Source organism: Bufo bufo, chromosome 2 (genome assembly GCF_905171765.1).
Source record: "Bufo bufo chromosome 2, aBufBuf1.1, whole genome shotgun sequence".
In the NCBI taxonomy this organism is placed as follows: Eukaryota; Metazoa; Chordata; class Amphibia; order Anura; family Bufonidae; genus Bufo; species Bufo bufo.
In genome coordinates this window covers 210,659,519-210,677,035 of record NC_053390.1, presented here as the reverse complement: position 1 = coordinate 210,677,035, position 17,517 = coordinate 210,659,519, and the positions used below count along the sequence as shown (strand labels likewise).

The window sequence follows — 17,517 nt, the reverse complement described above, 5'->3', positions numbered from 1 at the left end:
GGGGGCAGTCACCCGATGGTTCGCTGTTATAAAAGAGCTAACATGCCTACCATGCCATCCACAAAAGAGTTTATTGCAAAGAGCATGGACGCCAGTAAATCTGGTGACCATGCGTCCTTGGTTAGAACGTTACCCAAATTGCAAGATGGCGGAGCTGCTACTTGACGGTTTTGCTTTGGGTTTTCAGTTGCCATCGTTTTCTGGTGTAGGTTGTGAATGGGGGAATAATTTGTCTTCAGTTGACCAATTTCCTGTGGTTGTGAGGGATAAATTGGCAAAGGAGCTGGAGTTAGGCAGGATCGCTGGTCCTTTTTCCTCTCCGCCTTTTGCCAATTTTCGTCTTTCTCCATTAGGAGTTGTTCCAAAGAAAGAACCCAATGCTTTTCGATTGATTCATCATTTGTCATTTCCTTATGGTGCATCCTTAAATGATGAGATTGATAAAGCATTGTGTTCGGTCAAGTATGCCACATTTGATTCAGCAATAGACCTGATACGTAGTTTTGGTAAAGGTGCTTTGATGGGAAAGGCGGACGTTCAGTCCGCCTTTTGCCTGTTACCTGTACATCCTTCTTGTTTTAACTCACTTGGTTTTCATTTTCAGGGTTTATTTTATTTTGATAATTGTATTCCAATGGGTTGTTCTTTGTCTTGTTTCTATTTTGAAGTTTTTTCCTCGTTTATTGAATGGGTAGTAGCAGTCAGGTGTATGCGGGGTGCGTTGACGCACTATTTGGACGATTTCCTGTTCATTGGTCCAGCGGAGTCTTCAGCATGCTTAGAAAGTTTGGAATCCTTTTTTGCAGTTTGTTCTGAGTTTGGTGTTCCGTTAGCCGAGGATAAGACAGTGTACCCTACTAATTGTTTGGAATATTTGGGGATTGTCATAGATTCTGTGAAAGGCGAATTTTGTCTTCCGTCACAAAAAGTGTCAAAAATCTGTATGGCATTATCTTCATTGCTTAGTAAGCGTACAGCTAAGGTGAAGGAGATTCAGTCGGTTTTGGGTATGTTAGCTTTTGCCAGTAGGATTATGCCGATGGGCCGGGTGTTTTGTCGGCAATAGTCTGCAAAGATTTCTGGGCTGAGGAACCCGGGTTTTCATGTTAGTTTATCTAGGGAGGTTAAAGAAGATTTTATGATTTGGTTGGAATTCTTTCAGCTATCTAATGGCAGGTCGTATTGGCAGGAAGATTTTGTTTTAGCTTCTTCTATGGATTTGTTTACGGATGCTGCTGGTTCTTGCGGTTTTGGTGCATATTGGAACGGACATTGGTGTGCAGCAAAATGGCATCCTGCTTGGATTTTGAATGGGGTGACTAAGAATATTGTTTTGTTAGAGCTGTTTCCTGTTGTGGTTTCGCTAGTTTTATGGGGGAGTTGTTTTTCCAATAAGAGAATTATTTTGCATACTGACAATAAGGGTGTTTTATTTGCAGTTAATTGTTTATCATCAAAATGTCCGTTAGTAGTTAAATTGTTACATCATCTGGTTCTTCTCTGTTTAAGATTAAATATTTGGTTGAAAGCTCGCCATATCCCTGGAATAGATAATTCAATTGCTGATTCGCTTTCCCGTTTTCAGTTTCAGACATTCCGACAGTTGGCAGAAGGGGCCGATCTGAAAGGGGAATCGTGCCCTGCGTACCTGTGGAATATGATTTGGTCCTAGGTATGTCTTACTTACAGTCTTCTGTGGCTCCGGCGACCTGGTCGGATTATAGCCGTTCGTGGTTTAGGTGGTGCAGTTTTACAGCTGATAGAGGTTGGTCTTCTCATGGTGGTGGCGAGGTTGCTTCTTTAGCATTTTGTGTGGCATTGTTTAGGCAGGGTCTGGCTTACTCTACCGTTTTAAGGGTTTTGTCAGGTGTTTCCTTTTTTCTTCGGGTTTTAGGTTCTCCTTCTTTGTTAGATTATTTCTTGATTAAGCAGATGTTAAAAGGTTACAAACGTGGTAATTGTTCTCCTGACAATAGATGTCCAATTTCTCCCACGCTGTTAGGATCGTTATGTCATGCTACTTCTTTAGTTTGTTTTGATAGTTTTGAAGAGTTGCTATTTTCCACCGCGTTTTGTTGTATGTTTTTTGGTGCTTTTAGAATTAGTGAGTTGTTTCCAAGAAATAGTGAGGCAGGTTTGGGTTTGGCCTTGAAACATGTCCATGTTCATGTTAATTATGTTTTGTTCTTTCTTCCGACGTCAAAGATGGATCAGTCAGGTAAGGGTACCTGGATCCGTGTGAACAGAGTTGGGTCGGGTGGTATTTGTCCGGTGAGTATGATTTCTCAGTATTGGCTTCGCAGACCAAGGGGTGGTAATGCTTTCTTTGTGCATGCAAACGCTTCTCCTTTAACGCAATATCAATTTAGGTCCGTGCTAAAAAAATGTTTAAAGGAATTGGGTTTAGATGGTGTCCGGATTACGTCGCATTCTTTCCGGATTGGAGCCGCCACTGCGGCGGCTCGGTCGGGTTTGAGTGCGTCAGTGATTAAACGGATTGGAAGATGGTCGTCTAATTGTTTTAAAATGTATGTTCGTCCTGATATTTCTGTGATCTGATGATCTTTATATTATAGTTTTCGCAGGTCTCACCGTATGGATTGTTGGCCATTCTTTCGTGTATTGGGCCCATCGCAGAGCTGAAAAAAGATTGTACGGTGATAACCTATCTTGGTCCACAGATACGGTTCGAATATACTGGAATGGAGTCAGGGGTCTTCGTTGGGAAGGTTTGATGGATGTACTGTTGGAAATGTGTGATTTATACCCTGATCCTGATGTAATAATTTTTCATGCGGGGGCCAATGATGTGGGCAAATTTGGTACCATTGAGTTGGCCTTTTGTATGAAGCGTACTATGGTAAGGGCTAGGCGATTGTTCCCTGATGCCCGTTTAGTTTTTTCGGAGATGATTCCACGTTTACTTTGGTTATCCTGTTCCAATTTTAAATATTTGGATAAGATTAGGATACGTTTGAATAGAATTATGGCTCGTTTTATGCCATTAATCTGGGGGTTTTCTTTTCGACACGTGGACCTTGAAGGTGGTTTGCCCGGCCTTTATTTTTCGGACAAGATTCATTTGTCAGAGATCGGTTTGGACATTTTCAATTTGGACATGCAAGCTATAATTGAGATAGTTATGGGTGGGGTGGGGCCCATGCCGCCTGGTTAGCCGGCATGGTCCGGTGGGTATAAAGTCGCTCACTGAATTGGTGAGCGGACAAGTTAAGTCTGAAGTTTAGGCCGAGCTTATGGCTGGTCTAATTATTTGTTTATGAAGTTATTGGTTTATATCGATACAGTTGAATTTTGGATTAAGTTAATCTTTAATAAAGCCGGCCGTGGCCTAATTTATTCCACCAAAAATATTTGTGTCCACGTGTTTTATTATTATTTATAAGAGTTGGAGATGTGTAAGTAATCTTATGGTACATTCATATGATTTATAATCCCATGTATGGATCCCGGAATTATATAGAGGGATCCACATGGGATTATAATCATCCCATTAGCTTGGGTATAGTTGTGGCGGGAAATTTTCCTGCCTAAAAGTGTGTATAGGTGAGCTAAATATAGTTAGTTGCTGGGGGGTTTGGGGCAGAGGTAAATTATTGGGTCATTAAGTGACCTATGGGGTAGTGTTGCTGGGCAGGGTAGCCTGGGATGCCCAGCAACAGTTAGTTCATTGGTGGGACAGTTTCAGGGCCTCCCTTGGTTAGGGCTATATAGTAGCGGTAGCAGGCAGTGTTAGGCTGTCATCTCATCAGCGTCTGGAGGAGGTGCTGCCCCCGCCCGCCCTTCTCTGTTGAAAGTTTGTTTTGTTTGTCACGGCTGCTTTATTAGAAGGAGGGTGTAAAGTCGCTCACTGAATTGGTGAGCGGACGAGTTAAGTCTGAAGTTTAGGCCGAGCTTATGGCTGGTCTAATTATTTGTTTATGAAGTTATTGGTTTATATTGATACAGTTGAATTTTGGATTAAGTTAATCTTTAATAAAGCCGGCCGTGGCCTAATTTATTCCACCAAAAATATTTGTGTCCACGTGTTTTATTATTATTTATAAGAGTTGGAGATGTGTAAGTAATCTTATGGTACATTCATATGATTTATAATCCCATGTGCCTTCACCTGGCATTTAACATTCTTTTGCACCTGGTAACCTCCATCACACGGTCTGATATGGGTGCGGCTTACAGTCTTGCTTTATTCACATTGCATTAGTTGTCCTGCTATGCGGTTGTGTGGAAGCTTGGCTGTGAGCTGGATTTCATCACCTTCAGACCGAGTTCACACCATAGTTAGCGTAGTGGTAGGACACCTTGCCATGCTGAGTGACCGTGACGTGGTGCATGATGGGCTCCGATGTGTTCCTGACAGGAATATATTGGCAAAAGTCTCAGCTTTTAATATCTGCTTGTATGACTAGCTAGTATAGTCAGTGGCATATCCGTTTGGTGCATTTTTTTCTGTGATTTATATAATTATATTTTCATCCACACAATGCTCCGTTTTATGTAGGATGCCTTTGTGGTGCATGTGGACCGCGCCGGCATCCTCCATTGTACGCATTTTTTGCTGGGGATGGTCGTTTGCTGCGGTCCACATGCGGTGGGACTGCTCCCCCAATGAGAAACACGCTACAGTGTTTGGGGTTTGAGCAGTTCCCCCATATTTGCCACAATATTTCTGTGATTTTGTTTCAGGTCATCAATAGTAAAAAAGCGGACAACCAACAAATCTGCAGCACCTTTTCTTCTTTCTCTGTTATTCCTCCTAGTAAATAATGATTAAATTGACAACTGGGTGTTACCATGCCCCTTGTCAAAGGGGCGTGTCCCTAAACAGCCCGACACTGTCCAACTAGTGCTGATGGGAATGGTAGCACCCTGCAAGCAGTCTACATTGTAGTGGCGGTGCGGAGTTACAGCTTTTCATCCCATTCACTTGAATGAGAGATGGATCTGTAATTACCTTTAAACAGCTAATCGGCGGGGGTGCCGGCAGTCGGACCACTGATGTACAATTGATAACCTATCCTGAGGTCATCAATATTATGAAACCGGAATACTCCTTTAATAAATGGACAGAAATATGAGTGCATTTATAGAAGTGATCTTACCTTTATTTAATAACCTTTGTGGCCTCACGTCATAACTATGGAGCAATTTCAAGCTGTGTAAACTAGGACTTTGGATCACTCCTAGAAGACCTTTCCCTTCAATTCCTACCTGCATCTTATAGTTTATTTACTACACAACAAGAACTGCTGGGTGTGTGTCTGCACTGAAAGCACAGTGGGCATCATCATCTAAATGTGCAGTCATACATTCCGCCTTCAGGAAGGATCAAGCTGCAGGAAACAGCCTAGATATCTGTCCATATCGCTCTTACTGGAATTAGATTTCGGTCGACCAGGGGTTTCTTTGCTTCTTTTTCTGGTGAGTTTGCCCATGACTACTTTGATAAGAACTTCAATTTGCCTGCTCTAGCTAGGCCTGCGGCAAAGCTCACGGAGTTGCGTGCAACCGGCTCGGCTGCTAGACTCGGCCTCCCCCACTACTTGAAATTAATTAGTGGATTGTTACTTTCCTTGAAATAACTATTTCGAAAGATTTTTTTTTAATAGAGGTTGTGTTTATGTAACATAAGTGCAGTGCAAAGAAATTTAAGATTTTATGTAATTTGTTAATGTTTAAATGGAGTCTGTCACCACAATATGAACATATACAGCACTTACATTGTCCTGTAGCAACGGAAACCGGGTTAAAACCCATGGAAGTGTTGCCTATAGCAAACACTTAGTACTCCAGCATTGCTTTTAATACGTATGCTAACTCTCCAGTAATATTCTAGCAATGTCAATTGTTCCATCCCAGCTCTATTGCATCCATACAATTTGAACCTTTTGATTATAGGCTGCTGTGTCATGTGAGTCCAGTCTGACCAATTATGCAATCGTATCTGTCTTATCTAAGAGCATTAGTGCAGTAATACATTAAACAAGTCCCTACTATGTAGCAATAGGAAAATGAGCGGGCACTCGTACACTTGGCAACCAAATTGACATATGCAGAAAATATTTATTAATAAATCCCCATAAAATTCAAGTAATAAAATTATAAAAACAGTATACTAAAGCAATAACATACAACAAATACAATCACATATACTATGGTAGATATAATCGATAATAATCGATAGAAAAATATTCGATGTATTAAATGGTAAAATATTTGATGATAAAATATTCGATACCATTCAATAATATATAGTCGATAGTATAAATCACACCAGAAACTTCAAGTATTGTCCAGATCTTATGTATGCTGTTATTGTGAAGGAGGAGGTATTTCCTCTAGAGCTCTATCCCAAATTGGGAAACTGAGTGTCACTTTAAATATTGTAGGTGTATTTACCCTGGAAGCACAATGCATTCATAAAATATCCACAGGAATCCTACTATGATTAAAGTGCACTGATACACATCAAGCAAGCAGACAATTATTGGGAAGGAAGCGTTCCTTCCCAATAACCGCCTGCTCATCAGTGGAGGTGAAGAGCTGCATTCACATGCAGCAATCACCTCCACTGTATGAGGACAAAAGATGGCTACTACGATCGCTCATCCTCAGAAGCTAATTCATTGTTTCTGGGCAGTATAGTGCTGTTTACAAAGCATAATCTGCTGCCCAGAAACAATTATTGAGGTGTGAAAAAATGTTTTGCTTGTTCATCAGGTGATCGGCAGCAGTTTTACACAGGCCAATTATCGAGCATTTGTTCCCAATAATTAGTCAGAAAATTGTGCCATGTAAAGTCACCATTAGTTGCAGAGTTACTAAACTCCCCTGACTCTCCCTGTCTATACCATCTGTGAGTGCTGTGTGCAGGATCTCCAGTGTATACATTTAGACAAGAGCATCCATCCCTGCACCAAATATATCATCCAGCCTGAGCCACTGTGATAAATGTGGTGCAGCTTATGTTTATGCCATGTATAGGGGACCATGTGGGGACCAATTAGCGACATGGGGATCCAGGTAATTAGTCTAAGGAGCTAAGCCTGCAAGCTACATTGAGGATGTCGGCTGTTTTGCATAGCAATCACGCTCCTGCAGAGGCCAAGATCAGACATAACGCTGATCCCAGTTGTTTAACTCCTCCGATGCCATGGTCAATGGAGAGGGAGGTGGCACACTCAGTCCTCTCAACCTTCCCCCCCCCCCCCCCAACATGATTGACGAGTCCTGAGCAGTTGTCATGGCAACTGGGGGCTCCTAGGCTTGCCATGTTAACCGTCCTGATAGAATGCCAGTAAAATCACTACACAGAAGTATTGCAGTGTATAGTACAAGTGATGAAATATTCAAATCCCATAGGGGGACTTAGAAAGAAAAGTTTCAATTTAAAAAAAATTATATATATAAAACCCGCAAATGTTAAAAATTCAACCTCCTTCCCCATTTATCATATTAAAAATAAACCATAAAGAACTACTAAAATATGTTATATATGCTGCATGAACGCTGTAAAAAAATCACAATGTAAGAACTGCCGTTTTGTGATCACACCTCCTCCCAAAAATAAAAAATTATTAAAGTTGCATGTACCTCAATACGATATAAAAAACAAACTGCAGCTCACCCCACATCACATGAGCCTCCACACACCTCCATTGATGGAAAAATAGAAAAGTTATGGATATCAGAATATGGTGACACAGTCATAAAAAAACTTGTTTCTCAGTGGACCTGCATCAATCACTCCCAAGCAAAGCAGAATCCAAAGCAGTGGCCTAGATTTCTGACGAGTTTTACAATTTATTTTATTAAGCAGAAGTAATTTTAATTACGAAAAATGTCACCCTCAGCATTTTACTCAATCAGTGTTTTCAATGTAACATATTCTTTTCAAAAGCAAGTGACACAGGCTTATAATGAATATACATTATGGAGGAGCACGTATAACATATGGTGCTCAAAGAATGATAAGCCACGCAACAGCGCGGACAATAACAATTAAGTAGACATGAAATATAACAACTGGTAAATTAACTCAAAGATAAGAAAAGACACACAGAGGACATTGCAGTGGTGGATGCCTGGCGGATCTCGCATCCTGATGACCGAGATTTTACCCACTTCTCCCATGCACAAAATTCATGGTCTCGCATAGACTACTGGTTTGCTAAACCAGAACTTCTCTCCAGAGTTGTGATGTAGCCATTGAAAATTTAGTGATCTCGGACCATTCACCAGTGGTTTTGACATTGGCGGATGTGGAACCGAGAGGAGCAGAACGAATCTGGAAATTCCCGTCTTTTCTAGCAGATGACGAGACTTTTGTAGAACTACTACGGGGTTGGTGGCTGGAATATAGCACTCTCAATCAGGAGCATGAAACTGACCCTCTACTTTTCTGGGAAGCGGGCAAGTCTGTTCTAAGAGGCAGGTTGATAGCATACATAACAGGTCTCAAGAGAGCTATGAAGATACAGTTCGTTAAGAGTAGCCAAGAAGTCCAGAGTTGTTACAGTCTCAAACAATAGAAACCAAAGACAAATGGATTGCAGCTAAAAGAGATTTTGAGTTTTGGGCATTGAGAAAGGAGTTTCCATAAAGCCAGGTGGTAATTGGAGCTACACAAGTTTGGCAACAAGGCCGGTAGACTCTTGGCCAATTTGGCTAAGGGGCGTAGACAGACAACCCCAATCACTCATCTATGAGATTCTGCAGGAATTTTGAGGTCCCAGCCCCCCGACATCTTGAAAATCTTTAGAAGTTACTATTCTGACCTGTATAGTAAACCATCCGATAGTATAGTGACAGAACCCAGCTTCCTAGATGGCTTAAATCTCCCGAAAATAACGCAAGAGGATCTGGCCCAGCTCAATATGCCCATCACGGAAGGGGAAATACTGAGTACGATATCACAATTACCTGGGAATAAGGCGCCAGGATCCGACGGTTATTCAGGTGACTTCTACAAAGCTCTAAAAGTACAAATTTCACCTGTATTATCCAAGTTGGGGAATGTTCTCCTACAAGGGGGAAGACTATCCACCCAAATGAACATGGCGCATATATGCATGCTCCCTAAGGAGGGTAAGCCAGCTGAGGACCCCGCGTCGTACAGACCGATTTCTCTCATTAATCAGGATGTTAAAATCCTCTCGAAACTTATGGCTAACAGATTAGCACGCATCATCCCGAGTCTGATCAGCCCCCTACAGGTTGGTTTCATAAGAAATCGTTCAGCGGTCACTAACATACGTCGGGTCTTGGTGGCCTTAGATGAGGTGGGCCGGAGAAAGGGAGATGGGTCGGCACCCTCCCTAGTCCCCCTGGATGCTGAGAAAGCCTTCGATAAAATACATAACTCCTATGGCCAGGATAGGCATGCAGGGCTTTTTTTATGACCCTTTTAGCTTATATAGGGGAACCAGGCAGGGTTGTCCCTTATCACCCTTGCTGTTCGATCTGGCTGTGGAGCCACTGGTTCGTCTCTTGAACTCTGATGGGATTTTTAAGGCTATTAGAATAGGGAACTCTGAACTGAAAGCTATTTTTTTCGCTGATGATATTCTTTTATTTATGGAAAACCCTGTGTCAGATCTACAAGCGGTATTGGCAGTGAAGGCAAGTTCGCAGTGTTCGCCAGCGAACACATGCGGGCTGCCATCTTAACTCACAAGTCCGGTGATGCACAGGTAAGCCCTTACCTGTGCCTGTGCCGCAAGCCGGTCTGAAACAAATGCAGTCACCGGGAGCAGGCAGTTCCGAGAACAGCCGCCGGGGGCCTTTATCGGGCTGTTCTCGGAACTGCCTGCCCCCGGTGACCACATTTGTTTAAGACCGGCTTGCGGCACAGGCACAGGTAAGGGCTTACCTGTGCATCGCCGGACTTGTGAGTTAAGATGGCAGCCCGCATGTGTTCGCTGGGGAACACTGCGAACTGGCCATCACTGCTGGTCTCAACTAAGGCCCAAGAAACAAGTTATAAAATCCTATCTAGGTGCTACAGGGTGCCTGCGCTTCTCCATAAGTGGTTTCCTACAGTGTCTGACCACTGCTGGAGATGTCACGCAGAAGAAGGAACTATGATCCATATTTGGTGGCAATGTAATGTCTTGCGTCCCTTTTGGAACTTTGTACATAAAACCATGTACATAAAACCATGTACCTCTGGAATTGTTGGAGAAGGGTGGTGAAGTTAATCTATAGAGTCGCGACAGGTCAGCGGCGATTTTTATACCTAGGTATGTTATCCCATTCGGTGGCCAGGTAAAAGGGAAGGGGGTCTTGAGAGATGCAACCAAGGTGGTGAGTAGGGAGATGTTTAGGGCCTCAGATTTAGTCATGTTGATTTTGAAGTTGGTCCAATCGCTAAAGCGGGAGACCTCACGGAGCAAGGCTGGCAGGGAAATTTGGGGATTAGTTGTATAGAGCAGAAGATCATCTGCAAAGGCTGCACATTTGTATTTGTGATCGCCAATTGTTACTCCAGGTATATGTCTGGATTGGCCTATAGAGGACATTAGATGCTCCATAACTAGGACGTAAAGCAGAGGAGACAAAGGGCAGCCTTGTCTCGTCCCGCTGTGGATGGGAAAGGAAGGGGAGAGAGTACCATAAACCTTGACTCGTGCCGAGGGTAGTTGGTACATACTGAAGATCTTTGACATAAATCCTGGACCTACACCCAAATGAGAGAGGGCAGCACGGATAGAGTGCCAGGAGATGCGGTCAAAGGCCTTTTCAGCATCTAAGGACAGGATCATGAGAGGGATCTTGTTTGTGTTTGCGTGGTGGATGATGTCCATTGTTTTAAGGGTGTTATCCCGAGCCTCCCGCCCCGGCATGAACCCAACCTGGTCAGGGTGGATAATTTAGGGTAAAAAGACATTCAGTCTATTTGCTAATAGTTTGGCAAATATTTTAAGATCAACATTTAGGAGAGAAATGGGGTGATAGCTAGCACATATATGTGGGTCCTTACCAGGTTTTGGGATGACAGCAATATGAGCCTCAGTGGTCTGTCCCAGGAAGGGAAGCCCAGGGGACACCATATTAAAGACCCGAAGCAAGAAAGGGGAGAGAGAAGTCAAGAAGGATTGATAAAACCTGGCCGTGAACCCATCTTGCCCCCCGGCAGAGACTTGAGGACCGCTTGGAGTTCGCCTTCTGTGAATGGCGCTTCTAGGCTAGCAGACTCCAAATCAGATAGCCTATGGGGCTGAGAGAGGGATTCAGGCGCACAGTCAGGTTGTGTTAGGGGGGAGCTGGGCAAGTTGTAGAGCTCAGAGTAGAAAGAGGGAAAATGGGAAGCAATTTCTGTACCATTCGGTTTTAATGGCAGGGATGTGTGAAGTGGCTAATTGCCCCCTGAGAGCCCTTGCCAGCAAAAGCCCACTCTTGTTTCCATATTCGTAGAATTTGCTATGACACAGGTGAATCATGCGCTTGTAAGACGTCTCTAGGAGGCGTTTAGCGTCTAAACGTGCATTATGAAGATCATGACGAGTCGACAAGGGTAGTGCTCGCTTTTAGGCAAGCTCCATGGAGGAAACTTTCTGTAGCGCACGTTTAAGGGAATGTGCTTTCTCCCTCTTGAGACGGGAGCTGTGTTTGATTAGAACACCGCGCAGGAAAGATTTCAAGGCTTCCCATAGAAGTGGAAGAGGAGTAGGGTCTGCGCTGTGATCAGAAAGAAAGTTAGTGATGGTTGTGGCAAGGTTCGCAGCACATACCGAATCAAGAAGGAGAGACTCATTCAGGCGCCAGGTCCACTCGCGTTTTTTTTGCGAGGAAGGGGAGGTTTAAGGAGCAGAATACCGGAGCATGGTCTGACCACAGAATATTGCTTATTTGTGTAGACTACAGAAATGAAAGGGCCGATTGTTGAAGTAAGATGTAATCTATGCGGCTATAGGAGGAGTGGGGGGCAGAATAGAAGGTGTAGTCCTTGTCCGCCGGATGCTGGAGGCGCCATGATTTATATAATTGTAGCTGGAGTAGTGCTCTTTTGACCCTTTTAATTGTCGAGTAGGGAAGGGAAGTGCGTCCAGTTGAGTTATCAAGCGTGGGGTCCAGGGTTAGATTAAGTCTAATATAAATGAGGCCTGGTTCTGATTGGGGGCGTAAGCGTTAAGAAATGTGAATTCACGACCACCAATCAAAAGCGTAAGTTTCAGGTACTTGGCCCCAGGATCAGCAGTACAAATTAGCACCTGATGAGGTAAGGATTTATGGATCGCTATGGCTACTCATTTTGTTTTGTTCCCCGGGTTATTTGCGAGGTGCCAAGTGGTGTAGTGCCGATAACGGATGCCAGGAACACTACCCTCCTTGTAGTGTGTTTCCTGAAAACAAACAATATGTACTTTTTGGCGGTGTAAGTGATGAAGTACTTGGATTCTCTTCTCAGGGGTGTTAACGCCTTTTGCATTAAAGGACACTATCTTGAGTGATGTCATACCTGGGGGGGAAACACCAGGAACAAGAGTCTGGGAAAGCAAATAGAGAACAAGAAAAAAATTATAGAAAAAGAAACAACCACAAGGAGAGAATGAAGAGAGGAGGTGGGTAATTAGTGTGACCAAACGGTCTGGAGAGACAGTCACCAGGGTCTAAACAGCCCTGGGATAGTGTCTCAGACTATTGGGGGGCAGTAACAGCCAGAGAAGAGCAGGCCCCCTACATTCCTTGTCAAGGTAACCTATCAGATCTTTATCACCAACTTTTAAGAGGGAGTAGAAGAAGCGAAAAGATACAAGGCGAAAAGAGAAGAGCTGCAGTGGTTACAAATCAACAGTCCCAATTAGGAGCAGCAGGTGGTTTTCAGGTGACGGAGTTGAATGAGGAACCTCGGTGGGGCCCAGCTGATAGTCGCCTTCGTCGTCCACGAGGGGTTGGCTTGCTCGGTCCAGGAGACTCTGTGCACGCGGCTTGCGGTGGACAAGGCTGTTTCCGCGTTGTTGGAGCTGGCTGTGAAATGGAAGGCCAGGGACCCAGCTCGACAGGGAATTTCACAATTCCTGAGGAGGTCCAGTAATGAAACAGGGTGTGGAGTGAAAGGTCCTGTAGTAACATAATGGGGGCCCCTTCATGGGACATGGGAGAGGATTGTCGAGCATTGTTTAAGATTTGCTCTTTAATGACGTAGAACTGAATTCGGCAAATAACGTGTCTTGGTCTGGCACCATCAGGGTTAGGAGGCCTAAGAGCCCTATGTGCTCTGTCAATCTCTATATGGGAGTTCGGAAGGCGTCCTAGGATTCCATTAAATATCCTCACGATCGTGGGTACAAGATCCACCGTCGTTATTGATTCCGGAAGACCTCTAATCGACGACTGCGGTTTTCTATATAGTCTAGGTGTTGTTGTAGAGCGTAAAGTTGATCGTCGTGAGCTTGGGCCTTTTCTTGTAGAGCTTGGACAGTGGCGGCCAGGTTTGCATGGTCCTGTGTAGCAGAATTAATTCCATTGTCAAGCACAGCTAGCTCAGAGCGGACCTGGGAGAATTCCTTTTTACATTCTTGTAGGATGTTGGTAGCAAAGCTGGACAGTAGGGTGTTTCATTTTGTAATTGGAAAAAATAAAATGTAAAATTTTTGCAGACTTTGCTTATGCCCCAAGTCTCAGTGAGGTAAAATATATATGCCAAATTTCAAGAAGATTGAATAATATTTAGAGGTTGCACACTTTGATCAGTTTTGTAAAAGTAGGCAAAAAATATGATTTTTCAATGTTAATTACTTTTATTGGGAAACTAGAAACCACAAACTTAAAATAATATTAAAACTAGACACTAAGATTAATAGGTAGTATGATAGGCAAAACGTGTGGAACTTTGAACGATGCAATCCCTTCTTTTGTTAGCTTGATGACGACTTTTCTGTGATGCTCGACTACCCTCAACAAGAATTGTTTTTGTTGTTCGTCCCTGACAGATTCTTTAAACTTTTTTATCAGAGCAATTCCTCTATCTGCGGTATCATTGGCTACCTTAAGAGCATTCACATGGCTTCTTAGAGAATCACTGCAGTATTCTGTCACGTTGTGGATTCTAAACAATTCAAAGAACGTCTTTGTTTTATTAGTAACCAAATGGCTCATGTCTTTTCCTTGAAAAACTAGGTTTCTACCCTCTAATCGCTTCATTTACTTTTTCTTTGTAGGTTTGGTTTCGAAAATTGTAGCCATATTTTCCTTAACAGCCTGAGTAATACGTTCGTCCAAAAAAAGCCAATCCTACGTTTGTTTCTAACAGATACCAAAGGTATCTCTTAGCAACTGTGAGAGCACTTTTTTGACGTCTTCATCTGGGTAAGTGCTCAGAAGCTGTAGCATATCCAAATCATTCTTTGGAGCCCATCGACTTACAATTGCCTCGTACAAAAAGTGAACATACAGTTGTGTTCAAAATTATTCAACCCCCACTGAAATTGAGTGTTTTGGCCAGTTTGACATTGATTTTGATCATTTCAGTCATCTTGTTTACAATTAAATCAAAGAGGCACTTGTAAGTCAGACAAATATAACATAACATTTATAATGAAATAACCACAAATGTATTTTCTGTGCTCACATCATTATCAGTTTTATTCAACCCCCAAGTGACATTCAATCTTAGTACTTAGTACAACATCCTTTTCCAGTTATAACAGCTTTTAAACGTGAAGCATAGCTTGACACAAGTGTCTTGCAGCGATCTAAGGGTATCTTCGCCCATTCTTCATGGGCAAAAGCCTCCAGTTCAGTCACATTCTTAGGCTTGCGCGCTGCAACTGCTTTCTTTAAGTCCCACCAGACGTTCTCAATCGGATTTAAGTCTGGTGACTGCGATGGCCACTTCAAAATGTTCCAGCCTTTAATCTGCAACCATGCTCTAGTGGACTTGGAGGTATGCTTGGGATCATTGTCCTGTTGAAAGGTCCAACGTCTCCCAAGCCTCAGGTTTGTGACGGACTGCATCACATTTTCATCCAATATCTCCTAGTACTGAAGAGAATTCATGGTACCTTGCACACGCTGAAGCTTCCCTGTACCTGTAGAAGCAAAACAGCCCCAAAGCATGATTGACCTCCCGCCATGCTTCACAGTAGACAAGGTGTTCTTTTCTTCATAGGCCTTGTTCTTCCTCCTCCAAACATAGCGTTGATCCATGGGCCCAAACAGTTCTAATTTTGTTTCATCAGTCCACAGAACACTTTTGTGGTTTGTCCACATGACTTTTGGCATACTGCAGTCGACTCTTCTTATTCTTTGGAGACAGCAAGGGGGTGCGCCTGGGAGTTCTGGCATGGAGGCCTTAATTACGCAGTGTGCGCCTTATTGTCTGAGCTGAAACTTCAGTACCCACATCTGACAAATCTTTTTTCAGTTCCTCAGCAGTCACACGGGGACTTTTCTCCACTTTGTGCTTCAGGTAGCGCACAGCAGTCGAAGTCAGCATCTTCTTTCTGCCACGACCAGGTAGCGTTTCAACAGTGCCCTTTGCCTTCAATTTGCGAATGATGCTTCCTATGGTGTCTCTTGGTATGTTTAACATCTTTCCAATCTTCTTATAGCCATTGCCCTTCCTGTGAAGAGAAATCCCCTCTTCTCTTGTCTTCCTGGACCATTCTCTTGACTTCACCATGTTTGTAAACACACCAGTAAATGTCTAGAAGGAGCTGAGTATCACAGTCCTTTTAAATCTGCCTAATTGGTGCTTATTATGCTTGATTGCTTCTCCTTGACATCCACAGGTGTTTTCAATACCTGATCGAAAACACTTGAATGAACCTCTGTTCTTAAGAGTGGTAGTCTTTAAGGGGTTGAATAATTGTGTCAATGAAGAAATCACAAAAAAAAACATTTAATACTGTATTACAAAAACAATTGATGTCATTTTAGTTGCATTTGGTTCTTTAAAAAGTCCTTGTAAGATTTCATTCTGAACACAATTACAAATGTACACTATTCCCTAAAACCCTTTACAGCATTGGGGGTTGAATAATTTTGAACACAAGTATATAAGGCTGACAAAATGTGCAACCCATGTCATTCCTTTTAATTCTCGTTGAAGAATATTCAATTGTTTAGTGAAGAGGACAATTTTAAGTGCATATATTTCCTTTACCATCCACCTTGCTTGATGCAGAGCCCCTGGGATCCTGAAACTGAAGTTGTTTTTAGACCAACCTCTTAGGTACAGGAGTGAGAGTAGTAATAAAAGTGATCAATGTGTGCAACCTCTAAATATTATCTAATCTTCTTGAAATTTGGCATATATATCTTTTACATCACTGAGACTCGGTGCGTAAGCAAAGTAATATGAAAATCACATCTTTGGAAAAATGAAACACCCTAATGAACAGATCCGCTTTAGAAGGTAAAGAGCAGATAAGTGTACGCAAATCTGCCATGTTTGACGGTCTGGAATTCTCATAAAATCAGTCTTCGGAGGGTGCAAGTCTCAAAGAGGGGTGCAGGGAGAGTCCCTGAAGGGGCTGGGCTGCAGGGTCAAGAGAGTGTGCTCTAGGGGACTGTGGATGAGAATCGTCCCAGGAAGATCCTGTGGACCAGTGTGGGGAGGACGCCAGAGAGGGTCTGGGAGAGTGAGAAGGGGGGCGAAGAGGGTCCTGCTCAGTGGAAAGAGAGGAGACATGAGGCGTGGGTCGGGTGGGGGACCCTTGATGACGGTCCGAGGTCCGTCCCTGGAGATGAGGGCCCGGGTGTGGCAATAGATTGCCACAGAGGAGCTCCTGATGTGTGCCTAAGTTGTTTGGCACGATGGGAACTATGGGCGAATTTTCACTGGGCTAGAAGGGGTTAACTGGGGGTCCTGGAGCAAGAGCCATTAAAGTGGCAGGGCTAGCAGTATGTGGAGCTGCAGTCTGTGAGGAGAGGGATGAGTCCCCAGGACTGACCTGGTATGCACCAATGACCGATGGCGTTGCAGAGGTTCCAGCAGGTGTATGGTGGCAGGGTCAGTGTGCGCATGTGGGGAGCGCGATATAGGAGTAGCCAGAAGGGTCCGGTCTGGGCTGCAGAGTCGTGCCTGGGAGTCAGCAGAGGCAAGGATGGAGGGCACCGACGATGAAAGGGCGCCTGCCTGAGTGTGAAGCAGGGCTCCCAGGTGCCTCTTGTAGCACTTCTAAAGGTTGCACGGGCGACGGCGCCATCTTGGGAGCGCATGACGTGGCTGTGAAGAGCGGAACCTGGTGAGGCGGATTGCCGTGTAAAGAAGCTGGGGATGTCGCCTTGAGAGGACGTCAGGGGAGCCGGTGGTTGCGCTCTACCCTTCTTTAAGGTTTTTCCCATTTGGAAGCAGCTGGTGTGGGGAAAATTCGCCAGAGATGCGGCAGAGCTCTGGCAGAGCGCATCCTCACTCACTCATGGCTGGCCACACCCTGGCCTCACCCATTTTATCCGACTTCTGCTTCAGAAAAAGCGGAAAAGACGTTTCAAAAACATGGTGCTTATCCCAAACAACAAACTCCTCAATGTAGTCACAGCAGACAACTACAA

General features: G+C 43.8%; 1 protein-coding gene across 2 annotated transcripts in view; it reads left to right on the top strand.

Moving 5' to 3' along the window:
* Positions 1-5,332: 5,332 nt before the first annotated feature.
* Positions 5,333-17,517, top strand: part of LOC120988564 (voltage-gated hydrogen channel 1-like) — a 69,761-nt gene continuing 57,576 nt past the window's right edge. The window contains exon 1 of one of the 2 annotated variants that reach the window (XM_040416088.1): positions 5,333-5,439. The gene's annotated coding sequence lies outside the window, so the exon portion shown is untranslated. Of the gene's footprint in view, positions 5,440-6,955; positions 7,042-17,517 lie in introns of those variants that run through there. The other variant, XM_040416089.1, reaches the window with a different exon arrangement.